At 36.7% G+C, this 14109-nt stretch overlaps 2 long non-coding RNA genes across 8 annotated transcripts in view; one reads left to right on the forward strand and one right to left on the reverse strand.

Moving 5' to 3' along the window:
* LOC123775172 (uncharacterized) overlaps positions 1-13181 on the forward strand; it is a 46448-nt gene extending 33267 nt beyond the window's left edge. The window contains exons 1-9 of one of the 5 annotated variants that reach the window (XR_011225996.1): positions 5820-6732; positions 7155-7237; positions 10524-10591; positions 10934-11000; positions 11265-11370; positions 11671-11844; positions 11982-12052; positions 12383-12449; positions 13016-13181. This is a non-coding gene — a long non-coding RNA (uncharacterized lncRNA). Of the gene's footprint in view, positions 1-5819; positions 6733-7154; positions 7238-10523; positions 10592-10933; positions 11001-11264; positions 11371-11670; positions 11845-11981; positions 12053-12382; positions 12450-13015 lie in introns of those variants that run through there. The other 4 variants (XR_006775040.2, XR_006775039.2, XR_011225997.1 and 1 more) reach the window with 4 other exon arrangements.
* Positions 12984-14109, reverse strand: part of LOC123775174 (uncharacterized) — a 32928-nt gene continuing 31802 nt past the window's right edge. For all 3 annotated transcript variants that reach the window (XR_011225993.1, XR_011225994.1, XR_011225992.1), the window contains one exon: positions 12984-13112. This is a non-coding gene — a long non-coding RNA (uncharacterized lncRNA). The remainder of the gene's footprint in view (positions 13113-14109) is intronic.

Raw genomic sequence — 14109 nt, forward strand, 5'->3', positions numbered from 1 at the left:
CACCCCTGCCTGACACCCTCACCCCTGCCTGGCACCCTCACCCCTGCCTGGCACCCTCACCCCTGCCTGGCACCCTCACCCCTGCCTGGCACCCTCACCCCTGCCTGGCTCCCCTCATCCCTGCCTGGCACCCCTCACCCCTGCCTGGCACCCTCACCCCTGCCTGGCTCCCCTCACCCCTGCCTGGCTCCCTCACCCCTGCCTGGCTCCCTCACCCCTGCCTGGCTCCCCTCACCCCTGCCTGGCTCCCTCACCCCTGCCTGGCACCCTCACCCCTGCCTGGCACCCTCACCCCTGCCTGGCACCCCAACTTCTCCTCGGGCTATCATAGTACTTATGTCACATAATGCTCATTTTTCCTATGCTGCTAATGTTCACAGTTTCCCTGTGGTAGATTTACAGTCATTAACTATCACCAGGCATCAATCCTTCACTTACCATGGTATCCGTCCCATGGTACCCGTCCCATAGTACCCATCCCCCTAGTACCCATCCCCTAGTACCCATCCCATTGTACCTATACCATAGTACCCCGAAGGGGCAGACGGCGATGACCACGAGGGGGACGAGTAAATGTATCCACCTGGAGGACAGAATGATCCTGGGCCTCGAGGATATGCTTGATATCCTCGTGGCAGTCCTCGAGATCCCTAACACCGGTTGCAACATGGTGCAGGAGGAGAACAGTGCCAACACTGGCATTCAACCGAGCGTTCTTCGAGACCAGAACAGGGGTTTCGCCAAGGCAGGATAAGGCGGCCAAGCGAGTGGCCGCATCCTGAGAAGGATGAGAACCGTCGTCTGAGGTTGCCTCCACCTCAGACGACCACAGCCAGACAGTAAGGAATGCATCTAAGACAGTTCCGGTGTGCTAAAGAACATCTACAACGACGGGATTACATAACATAACATTGCCTCTCATCACGTCAAGTTTGTTACGTGACACCAGCCTCTGATGTTGATGCCTCTCGTCAGTCTTGCCTCTCAAGTCATCCTACTTGGGAACCTGTACACTGAACATTGCTACCGTTAACACTGCAAGTGTTGAAAATCGGTCTTTTCAGCTGAAATAGCTGTAAATGGTTATAAAAACTAAGTCACGGCTAAGATGCCTATTTTCCTTAAAAAAATTATATGACAATATTCTCTGAAAATGGTCTATTTTCAAATTTTCGGTCATAAACTCCTATGATTATATGAACTCTGAAATATTTTCATAAAACTGAACTCTGAAAATTTTTGAATTTTCCTCATGTCTTTAAGAACGTATGGGGGATTTTCGGTCTGAATTTTCCCCATAAGAAAACTTAACAAACTTCTATGAACACTGTATCAGAAAATAGTCTTTGAAAATTTTCGGTCTTTAACTCTGAAAGAAATTATCAGGAAACCCCACAGTCTAAATGGCCCATCTAAAATTAACTGGAAACCCCACTGCTTAAACGGCCCATCCATAATTTACCTGGAACCCCCTAGTCCACAAGGCCCTTTCCACCCCCCCCCTCAAAAAATGGGCCGTGTGGACTGTCGAAAGCGAACCCGGCTGTTCCAAAACGTTCCCTAGAGCACAGGGACCACTGAACTTTAAGGGTCCTGGTAGTAACTCCTGTATATGTAACTAAAGTATATAGAAGCACAGGGGTGCCACAGGGTGGTACAGAATACATGTGCTGGTAGTATTGGACCCCAATACCCATTCTGTGGGTGTTATGGTCCTATTCCAATCCCCTGGGGAATTGTGGACCCCATACCCATCCTGTGAACGGTATTGGGCCCCCATACCCATCATGTGAGAGGTAGTGTAGACTACCCTACTATATCCGTTTTCTATAACACATAATGTACGATTTATTTTCTTTGATTTGTATAGAGCATATTCTATTTTATATATTATATCTTAGCGCCAATTGAAATATTTTACAGATAATAATTCATAGAATAATTATTATAATTTACTGAGAACTATCAAGGTTTCTCAAAACTAAACTACAAGCCTTCAATAGGATGTAGCTGATCCATGATATTCGAATAGGATGGAAAATATTACGCAAATTTCTCCTTCAGAAACTTGTGTAAGGAATCAGATTCAGATTCAGATGTTTATTCAGGTAAGGTATATACATACAAGTGATGTTACATTAATGGATTGATATATAGATAGAGCTAGTACATACAATGCCTAAAGCCACTATTACGCAATGCGTTTCGGGCAAGAAAAACATTAATATCTAGAACTTAATACTAATTGAGCATAAAGAATAAAAGGTGTTGAGAACAAATACAAATAAAGATAAAAAAAAGGGGGAACATGACTGAAAAAGCAGCACAAATACAATAGGTTGACAAACAGTGTTGATTAAAAAAAAAAAGAAAATAACAGACATGGGTTGACAATAGCGGAGTGAGGTAGATTACAGGGAATTTATTAGGTAGTGTTTAGTTTTTATCTTAAACTGGTTGAGAGAGGTACAGTCTTTAACATGGTTGGGAAGGTCATTCCACATTCTGGGCCCCTTGATTTGCAGAGCATTTCTAGTTTGATTAAGACGTACTCTAGGAATATCAAAACTGTATTTATTTCTGGTGTGGTGCTCATGGGTTCTGTTACAACCTTCTATGAAGCTTTTAAGATCAGGATTGGCATTATAGTTTAGCGTTTTATATATGTATAATACACATGAGAGAATGTGCAGTGACTTAATATCTAACATATTAAGAGATTTGAGTAGGGGTACCGAGTGATGTCTGGGGCCAGAGTTGGATATTGTTCTAATAGCGGCTTTGTGTTGGGTAATTAGAGGACGTAAGTGATTTTGGGTAGTAGAACCCCAAGCACAAATACCATAGTTGAGATAAGGATAGATAAGGGAGTAATAGAGAGTCACCAGGGCAGGGCGTGGTACATAATATCTGATCTTAGAAAGAATGCCCACAGTTTTTGAAACTTTTTTTGATATATTTAGAATGTGTCCCTGGAAATTCAGCTTGTGGTCAATGAGAATGCCAAGGAATTTGCCATCTAATTTGTTACAAATTTGGGTATTGTTTATTTTGAGATTTATAAGACTAGAGGATTTATTGCCAAACAGAATATAGAAGGTTTTGTCAATGTTAAGGGTGAGTTTGTTGGCAGTTAGCCAAAGATGGACTTTATTTAGCTCAGTATTTACTGTGGCATTTAGAGCAAGAGGGTCAGGACTGGAGTAAATGAAGGTTGTGTCGTCAGCAAATAGAATTGGTTTGAGGTGTTGGGAGGCATTTGGAAGGTCATTAATGTAGATGAGAAAGAGGAGAGGGCCAAGTATGCTGCCCTGAGGAACACCAATGTTGATGGGTAGGGTGGGAATCATTCAGAACCTTGTATACCTCACATGTCAAACCAGTACTGGAATATGCAGCTCCAGCTTGTTGGAGTCTACATCTACCAAAGTTAAACCAAACCTAAGCTAACCCAAGTTAGATGCTTGTTAACCCAAGTAAGAACCAGTGAGAAGCTAGAGGTGAACGAAGCGTTTGACTGTCTAATAATTTCCAGTGTTGTTGTTCCGAACCTTAATGGAATCTGACCCATATATCAATCAGGTCAACCCATGTGTTGCGTTTCCAAAAGGGTCGCCCATGTTAGAATCGGTGAACGCCCTAGTAATATTGTTGAAAACATCTTAATAACTTATTAAACCAAAGGTCTTTTTATGTCAGAAGAACGGCAGAAACTGGATCTATATATGAAAACTCTTTCAGGACAAAATTTAAAGTAAAACTAAAGATATTTGTAGTTGTATAAAAGTTGCATTTTTCATCGGTCGTAGAGCCGGAAATCCGCAATATTCATCTCAGAACAATTCGAAACAGAGCAATGCGAAAGATGTACAGTGACCACACCACAGCAGTTGCAACATCAGGATCTGCGGGTTGGTACAAGAATTCAACCAACTACGAACCACTTAGTTTGATGAAAGGGGGCAGTAGACCAACAGAAGTGCACTTACATCGCATCAGGCTTGGATACCCATGTGCATGGGAAATAGGCTTACAGGTTCCGGAAGATGAGAGGAAATGTCAACACTGTGGAGAAATGCCCGACAGACCACTGGAACATTATCTAACACAGTGCACAGTTACAAACCCGTTAAGATTTCAACTTAGATTCAACAGAGCAGAGGAAGTTGTTAAACACATATGGCAAAATCTTACTGAAGCGACCATACGAGTCATAAATACTCATCCTCCGCCCAAGTAAAACAGACACAAGCATCACTTAGTGATGCCAGCCAGAGGCTTAGGGCCCGCGCAGGATTATCCCTGCTAAAAAGAAAAAAAAAAAATCTCAGAACAATGCTTATTTCACGCAGAATCGTTAATAAACGTAAGATTTTTATACGTCTCAAGAAAGATAGAAACATAATCTTCATTTTAAATGCATTACCATGGGCATATTTGTATTTAAAGCGAAGATACGTGTATTTTTCTAATCGGCGAGCTCCGATCCCGCACAGATCGAGCAACGGAGTAACTCTCTCAGAACAATTCACGTAAATCACGTAAATTCGTTAATAAACGCAAATGTTTTTATATGTGTTGAGAAAGATAGAAATATAAGCTTCATTTTAAATACTTTACCATAGATATATATATATATAAAGTTCTAATGAAGATACATGTGTTTTAATAATCGCCGAGCTCGACCCCGCACAGACTGATCGACAGAGCAACTCTCTCAGAACAATGCTTATTTCACGTAAATTCATTAATAAACACATATGTTTTATATGTCTCAAGAAAGATAGAAATATAAGCTTCATTTTAAATTCTTTAACATAGACATATATAAAGCTCAAGTGAAGATACATACGTTTTTATAGTGGCATTCAGTAGCTTGTCGGTCATGGAATGGCGAAGCCTACGCACTTGCCAATATAGTGTGTAATTAACAAAGATACGCTTATAAAGCCTAAAATATTATATGCCTTCAGAAAGACAGAGATATGCTCGTTATTGTGAGTGCACCAAAGGAAATATATCTTGTTGGAGGACAAAGATATATCAATTCTAAAATAAGTTTCGACTCTCGCTGGAGCGAGAGATAGCGCGACTCTCCCCCATCTATTGGAGATTCTGTTCACCTAATGACCCAAAGCTACTCAAAGCCTCCTAGCATTACTTAAATAATGAAGAAATATGGTATATTTATTCACTATAATGTTGGTGCTTAATGCAGAACACGAGAAAACATATATTTACTATAAAATAATATACGTCCATTATGAAATAAGTAAATATGTGGCCTCATAGGAAGTCAACGGTCCAGGTGTCAATGTTGTGGAGCGACTTATCCAAGATATATTGTTGTCTGGAAAGTGTTTGTTGGCATATCAACCTTCTGTACACAGTGATCCAGTCGTCGCACTTCTCTCCTTAAATGATCGCAAATTTAGTTTATTATATTAACAAGTAGAATACGTATTTCTAATAATATCTAACATAACTAGCCAGAAAATATTTAAGACTTTTTGAAAAATACATGTCTGGAAGTTAAATCGACTTCATAGAACAATAGTGTTGGTCTATACTAATCGTTATTCGTTAGTATGCGTTCGCTACTTAAAACATTTACTGTACTGATGTAAAATCTCCCATGTCTCTTCGCACATGGAACACCGAACCTTACACACTCTCTGATTTATTGTTTAATTAATAGAGATTCACTAATAAAGCTTATAATTGTATATGTTATCAAAAAGGCATAGATAAAGTCGTTCTTACGTTTTAGTCACAGAGATTAGATATTAGTAAAGTTCATTATATTCAGGAAAGTACATAAATAGTCGATTTACAAACATAATATTGGATTTATAGATAGAGCTAGTACATACAATACCTAAAGCCACTAGTACGCATAGCGTTTCGGGCATATTATTGAGAGAGGAAAGATATTTATATTTAAACAATTTTTTTTTTTTTTACCGACGCTCTCCCTATTGATGAGAACTACAACCTAATGAAGATAAATGTTAATTTTATGTAGATACTGTAATAAACGAAAGTTTTTAATGTCATCAGAGAAGCAGAAATATAGGCAAATTTTAAATCCCTTGTCATAAATATAACTGAAGTGAAAGCAAAGATATATGCATTTTGATAGTTACAAAGACAGCTCTTTAACACGGGTGGAACACGAACAAGGGGAACTTAGTACCCAAATGAGCCACAGAGATATTAGAAAGAATTTTTTCAGTGTCAGAGTAGTTAACAAATGGAATGTATTAAGCAGTGATGTGGTGGAGGCTGACTCCATACACAATTTCAAATGTAGATGTGATAGAGCCCAATAGGCTCAGGAACCTGTACACCTGTTGATTGACGGTTGAGAGTCGGGACCAAAGAACCAAAGCTCAACCCCTGCAAGCACAAATTAGGTGAGTACAACTAGGTGAATACAGCTGAGGGGCGGGACCAAACAGCTGAAGCTCAATTCCCTACACATAACTAGGCGAGTCCATAGGAATTACCGTTTGTCCTGGCGCCATCTATGTTTTGACAGCAGTACTACTAATGTTCCCACGTTATGTGATGATCGCTATACGGGTGGTGTTACGGTCAGTTTCTTTTCTATATATGTTTATGGACAACGTAGGTGATTTGATGCAATTTGCGGCCAGAGTGAAATAGTATCCACGCAGTGAGTGATGGAGGAGGATATATACTGCTGTGTACTCGACCAGCGGGTGAGAGGTAAGTTATATCGAACAATTATGGGGAATAGATGGGTTATTTTAAGCGTAGAATGTCAGGTAACCGGTAACTAAGCAGATGGGGTAGTGTTTTTTTAAGTTTATTTACTAAAGTGGAACATTACATTATGCCTTTAGCTGAACAAGTCTACTGGTGGGGGAAGTAGACGGGTTTTATGAAAGTATTTTACCTAAATATTTGTATTTGGTTAACTAGTTCAGCCGTTACCAGGGAGGGTGTTCCTTTAATCTGATCTAAAAATTCTAGCCGGACAAAGTGATTAAATAAAAAAATTGAATAGAACGAAGTGGTTTGCCAGGGTGCTGTTCGTACATCAGCTCAGGGTCCTGAGCTGATGTACCCTATGGCGAAGATTGAGGAAGTAGTTTCCTGAAGTAATGAATGGCATACTTTATCACCAGCAGCCGGCACCAGCTCTGGACAACGTCGGAGTGGACGAGGCCCAGATCCCGTGGGGAGGAAGGTCTACACTAACATGTAAAAGGTAGATAATCTGACCCTCTCCCCCCTGCCCCCCATTGGCAGTTTGTCACAGGTCCCCCCCTTTTCCACTTAATTAGCTTGTAAATCTTTATCTTAAACAGCAGCTTAACTTGGCATTTATGGCTTTAGTGGGACTGTTCCATTGGATAATAGTGGGTGGGAAAAGCGTCTTTTGTTCTGCATTAGTGTTTCTCTTTAAACCATTGATTCAATGTTGCATTCAACTTGATCTTGACACCGTTTTGCTAATTGATCAATTTTCTGTGAAGAAATGGATAGCATCCTATCGGGCTTGTATTGTACCATTTTTACTAATGTCAGTTTCATAAAGAATGAATTATTGGCTGGTATTAAATATCGTCTAAAGTAGATAAAATCGGTGGAAATTGTCCAGACTTTCTAGATGAATATATTCTATAACATTTCCCTGAAAGAAATTACAAAAGTAGGTAATTATTAGTTTCTTTAAATTTGGATAAAATTAGAATTGCTTTGGTAGTTTCGGGTAGATAATTTTAGTCAGATACCATGTTGTGTAATCTAGTTTTATTAATTATGCCAATACTAAAAAGCTTTTTATATTGGAAGTCTTTGCACTTGTTTCCTAAGATTGGCATCATTAGGTGCATATTCCAGCTTCAGGAAAAGTTGTAAATAGATAATGAAATGTATATTTGGATGTATAAATGTATTTATTTCTTTGTTGGAATATTTTAAAGGCTGTAGGTTGTGCTTATTGTAATTTAGCATTAACATATTGTCCAGTCTTAAAGGCCATGACAGTTAGGTTTATAATCTAGTATCTTGGCATAGATAGCAAACGTGTTTATAAAATTTAGTATTAATTTTAGTAAGTTAATTATCAATAATTAACACTAGTTGTGTAAAATGTGTGGTACTGCAGTTTAATAATCATGGTCCAGAATCTTGTTGGATGTTAGAATGTGAGTGAGTGAATATTTCCAAAAAGTTGATGAACAGTGGCCATACCTATTGGAATAGATATAAAAAGGGCAATTTGAAAGTCATGAGGTGACACCCAAGCTCTGGGATGCTGTATTAATTTGTTAGCAGGTAAACGTATGTTGCTTGTTATGGGAGACTGGCCACTGTAATTCTCTACTCGATATACAGGCTAAATAGTCTCTACTATGAAGTCCATATGCTATTGTCAAGAAAGTACATAGGTGGGTCTTAGGTTATGCATTGGATGAGGAAAATGGGAATGTATAACTTGTCCTTGATGATAGTTTAGTATATTTTTTAGCTTGTATGTTGCATAATAGAAATAGTGGTAAAATGTTCATTGCACACAATGGCACCAGCTGTTAAATGATATTGATCAGTGCATTGTTACTAGATTCTTGGAACTTTTCCTTGCATGGTCAGTAATTTAATATGGTAATTATAGATTTGTATACTTGCCTATTGGTTAAATTTGGTGCAAATTAGTTTTTATTGTACATTTCTAAAGTTTTCTAATAACTTGTTATACATAGTTACTTTAATATTCATAAACTGCTAAAGTGCATAATTTTAAAGTTTAATAGAAATTAAAAGTAAAGTATACATAAATTTATTAATTTAGATTTTCTCTTGACAGGTGGAGATGCATTTTCTGCAATGACCCCTGTAATGTATTGAAATGTATTTGTTGGTAGTAGCTTACAACTTTGGTTATGGCCTCTTGTGTTGATGTCACTTATTGTAAATTGTGATGAATCATGGTATGAGAGCTGTTCTCCAAGTTTATTAAAACAAGCTTTTTGGCCGTTTTAGAATACTTAATATTCTTGGCACCATCTGTCTTGAGACTAATAGACTTGCATTACTGGATCATAAATTTATGGGTGTCATGGGCAGTTGACCTTCCTTATGAGCAACAAGGTGATGCAAGGTAATTTTTCCCCCCACACTTTGATGTAGTTGTTTAAGCCATAGTGTGGTGCGTGGGATTGAAGAAATAATCACCGCTCCACATTGTGATAAGATGGATTCCTGTTGCATTGAAGCCTGCAAGTTGAATAAATGTTTTGGCAAATATTGTAGTTATAATACTGTACACTTGTAATACTTATTATAAACACTGTATACTTATAATACTGTTAATTTTTTTATTGATAAATACCAGTTTATATTGTTAATGAGAATAATAAGGATTATAGCTTGGTGAAAGGGTGGTTATATTTTAGAAGTACTTTGTTATAGCAAATGTTCGTTTTGAAGGTAGTTGAAATGTAATTCTTATAAATTGCCCATTTCTAATAGTCGGCAACGTCGATTTTAAAGTATTAAAGGCATTGTAGGAAGTCTTTACCAAAGTAAAGGTATATTGGGGTACTTAATGTAGGTGTATGTAAGCTAAAAGTTGAAAATGTTAATAGAACATTAATGTTGTATAGATTGTCACTGCCCATCCTGTAGATATTAGTCATGGCAAGTTGTCTACTAAATGAGGTCCCAAACCCTTTCTGGCTTGTCATGAGGGAGGGGGGGGGGGGCTTGGTGGGCAGCTACTGGAATGATGCTCCATGGGGTCAGTCCTGTCATTTGGAGGCCTTGTGCTCCTGTTGCTGTCTTCACCAATTTTGCTAGACACTTTAACTTTTTAACTTTTAGTTTCAATTTTCTAACCCCTCTTCTCATTTCCAACTTATCATTTCCTGCTGACCTTTTGCCAGTCTTGATTATTCTTTGACTTCTCTTTTGATGCATGGGTGTTTCGGGAGGCATACTCGCCTGTCTAGAGTGAGGGGGACCCCTTTTATCGCTCTTCCTTTCGTCGCTGAACACTCTTAACACTGACGGTTCTTGAGGTGGCGTACAATATGAGTTTAGTCGTTGGAGGAATTGCTTTGAATAGCGCAAAGAATTTTCACTTGTGAAGTGGGGTGTTAACTCTTAAATTGAATAAAATCTCAAGTTGAGCTTATTTATAATTAAATGTATATTTAAATGTAAATTTGTCTGCTTAATCTTCAGTTCGGTTAATTGTTTGGCTAGAAGTTTGTATCGTATATAAATTTAACAAGTGTGATGCATCAAATGAACAATCTAAATGGGCTGTGTTCAAATGTCAGTTTGCAGATGCACCTTAATTGACTGCCATGACATGGTAAAAGAATTGCAACTGGGAGGTCTACTGACCTCATGGATTTGTTCATCTAAATTTAAAAGTTAAAAAGATAATTTCATAATTGAAAGTAGTTACAGAATACAAATTAACTGGTACCTGTACTTGATCTTTTAATAATATAACTGAAGTTTAAATAGGCTTTTTCTTTCAGAACATGGATTGGAAAGTCCTAAACTACATTCCTGGAGTTTGAAGGTGTCGATTGACATTCAGAATCAGGTGTGTGGTAGTATTTTAAACAGATTTGCATTATATTAAATAGTAAAGTTAAAATCTATCATTATGGCTAAAGATAATCTGAATGATTGCATATAATGTAAAGAAAAAATTGCCAGAGTCTGAATTATCTTTCAAGTTTAATGTACTCAAACTTAGATAATGGCTACTCAAACTAATTTTTGTTGCTTGATTAGCATTAGTGAGAAGCTGACAATATTAACATTTTGGTAGATTTGAAAGGAATATTATCTATTGTGAATTTGTGTAAACTTGCAAAAGTAAAATAAGCCCAATACAGAATTTATAAGCTAATTTGGTTAAATGTTTCTAATGCTTTTATAGATTACAATGGTATCCAAGCATTGACTGACTTGAAGTGTGGCTGTTCTACTCTGCACATCTAAAGCTGGTATGTTGAATTAGTTTTAGCTATATCAATTGCCGTACCAATATGGGGGATCCTAACTATAAATTTGTTTGGAAATAAAATTTCAGTAGCATGCCTTTAATTTTTACTTAAAAGGGCTTTATTCTAGAATTTATAAATGAAAGATGGTGGGGGAAGTAGCTAATTTATTAGTGTAGTTTTAAAAAGGAAACTATTGAAGTTTAAAGATAATTCTCTTTTGTTTGCACAGCAATTTTTGAACCATATTTAATGTTTCATTGACAGGTTGTGGAGGGTCCTTCCAACATAATTTCAGGGATGGTGTACAGAACAATTGGTGAAAGTTATGCTACAGAAAATAGCAGTTGTGTGTGAGAATTAGTTGGCAAAAGTAAGTTTACTGATATAATTAGTTTAATTAGTGTTTAAATATTTAGGTAAAAAATTGTGATTGTGAAGGGGCCTTGACATGGGAAAATAAACTAGTTCTAGGCCTTGACAAATGGGGTACAATATCAGTTTAGTCCTTGCAGGAATTGCTTTGAATAGCATAAAGAAAATTTAAAATGTAAAGTGTTAATTCTTAAATGGAATAAAATCTGAAGGTATATAAATATTTAAAATGTAATTGGTTTGCTTAATGTTTGGTTTTTAATTATTTGGCTAAAAGTTTGCAATCTATAAATTGCAGTGATATCTCAAATGAACAAATCTACAAGGGCTGTGATGGTTCAAATGTGAGAAGATTGCACATGTACCATAGTTGACTGTGCCATGACTGGGAGGCCTACTGACCTCATGGCTCTAGCATTCCTGGTTTGGTGCCTTTTGATTACTTACTCATGGCTCCTGCAGTTGGATATAGGTTTGAACCCTCATGGATTTGTTCATCAAAATGTTTAAATTAAAAGGATATGTTCATAACTGCAAGTAAAAAATTATTAACTGGTAACTGTCATGTTTTTTAATGTAATTGAAGTTTAAATAGACTTTTTCTTTCAGAATATGGATTGGGAAGTGCAGAACTACATCCTGGAGTTTGAAAGCGTTGAATGCTTGACATTCAGAATAAGGTGTGTGGTAAACATTATTTTAAACAGTAAAGTTAAACAATCTAGCATTATAGGTAAAGATAATTTGAAATGATGGTTGCATGTAGATAATGTAAATTAAAAATTGCCATTAAAGTCTGAAGTATTGTTCTCCACTTTGATGTACTTGTGGCTACTCAAACTAAGTTTAATGTCAAAGTTTTTTGCTTGATAAGCATTAGTGACAAAATCCACTAAAATGTTAATATTGTAAGATTAAATGAACATTATCCATTGTGAATTTTCAAAGTGACTAAAGTAAAATTAGCCCAATACAGAATTTATAAGGTAATTTGGTTAAATGTGTTTCAGGTGCTAATGAAGATTACAATGGTACCAAAGCAGTGAGGCTATTCTACTCTACACATCCAATAAACTGGTATGTTGAATTACATGTTTTAGCTATATCAAATAATTAATTCACTTTCTTTTTCATCTAGTCCATTTATAGATGTGTACCAAAGTCCTACTGTTACCACCTGCAGGGATTGATGCAGTTTGTACTGATCCTACCCCATTTCATAGAAGGGGACCAGGCAGTCCTGCAGATTTCCCTGGCTTGGCTTTTTCAGAGCCCTGCTCTACTACCCATCCAATAGATGGACTAGAATTGCATAGGTGTAGGGACCCTTAACAATGTGCAAACATTGTTAATAACTACAGGGCTTGTTCACTGAAAGAGTGGATACATCCAGAGGTTTAGTGCCTGGAACATGATGTACATAGGCTTTATGTAAAGCCTATGTACATCATGTTGAGGGCACTAAACTAAAAGATGTGATGCACTCTTTCAGCCAACAAGTCCTGCCTCAAAATACAAGTAAGGGGTAGGCCTTGCTGAGCCAATCTTAAAAGATTGGGACTTAGGGGTTTTGGTGCTTATAGATAGGTGTTTGTTAATAAAATGAGTGTCCCTGTTTGATATACTTTATTTTTCTTTTACAGGTGGATGATTTCCTTGGTACTCTGGAGTTTTCCCTGGCCTTGATGATCTTTTGGAGTCTTCAGTGGATTGCATCTAGGAGGAGCAGCTTCCCACAACCTGAAATGGACAATAGTCAATATTAGATGTTACACTGTATACTATGCAATAAATATTCTAATGAAACTACTTTATACTGTACTTTATCCTGAAATTAGCAAAGATTCTATCATGCTGGAAATTACTGATTATTCCTGATGCAAAGTCTAACATCTAAAGAACTTCTGAAATTTATAAATAACTTAATAAAGAGAAAATTATTGGTAGGTGTTAAATTATTGGCTAATTGGTAGGTGTTAGTATATCGAACAGGGACACTCGTTATTTTTCTTTTACAGGTGGATAATGTCTTTGGTACTCTGGACATTTTTTTGGCCTTTGAAGTCTCAACCTGAAGCATAAAATTGTCTTAGTTATATTGTATACTATTTAGTAAATCATTTAATGAAACTTTATGTACTTTATCCTGAAAGTAGCTATAATTCAACTGCTTGAAATTTATTACTAATGCAGTCTTCCTAACAATGACATCTAAAGAAAACTGATATACATGCAGGTTTAAATTAATGCATTATAAGAGTTATAAGTTTTCATAAAGCTAATGTAGTTTATGAGAACTTAAACTTCATAAAGCTATTATAAACTTACACACGAGCATCTTAAGCATACAAAACTGAAATCATTTTGACCACTTTTTAAAACTTTGCATTCCAAACTGAATTAACCTGATAATAAAATTTAAAATACATTATTTACAATATAACTACCAAATTTCACTTCTAAAACAAATGTATGGGCTAAACTTCCACTTATCAAATTTTTACATAAGCTATGCAACATCATTAAGTCAATTTAGTTTTTTTTCAATCTTGCCATTTAGTTTAATGTGCCTTTACTAAATGTCACACCTTAACCCATTATAGTAATCACATTGATTATGTATTAAAACTCAACAGGAAACTACAACTTTCATACTTGCTAACAATATTGTCTAATGCTGGACAATATCAAATGAGACCAAACACTACAATTTTCTACTAGTCTAAGAAAAGAAAAC

This window comes from Procambarus clarkii, chromosome 92, assembly GCF_040958095.1.
Source record: "Procambarus clarkii isolate CNS0578487 chromosome 92, FALCON_Pclarkii_2.0, whole genome shotgun sequence".
In the NCBI taxonomy this organism is placed as follows: Eukaryota; Metazoa; Arthropoda; class Malacostraca; order Decapoda; family Cambaridae; genus Procambarus; species Procambarus clarkii.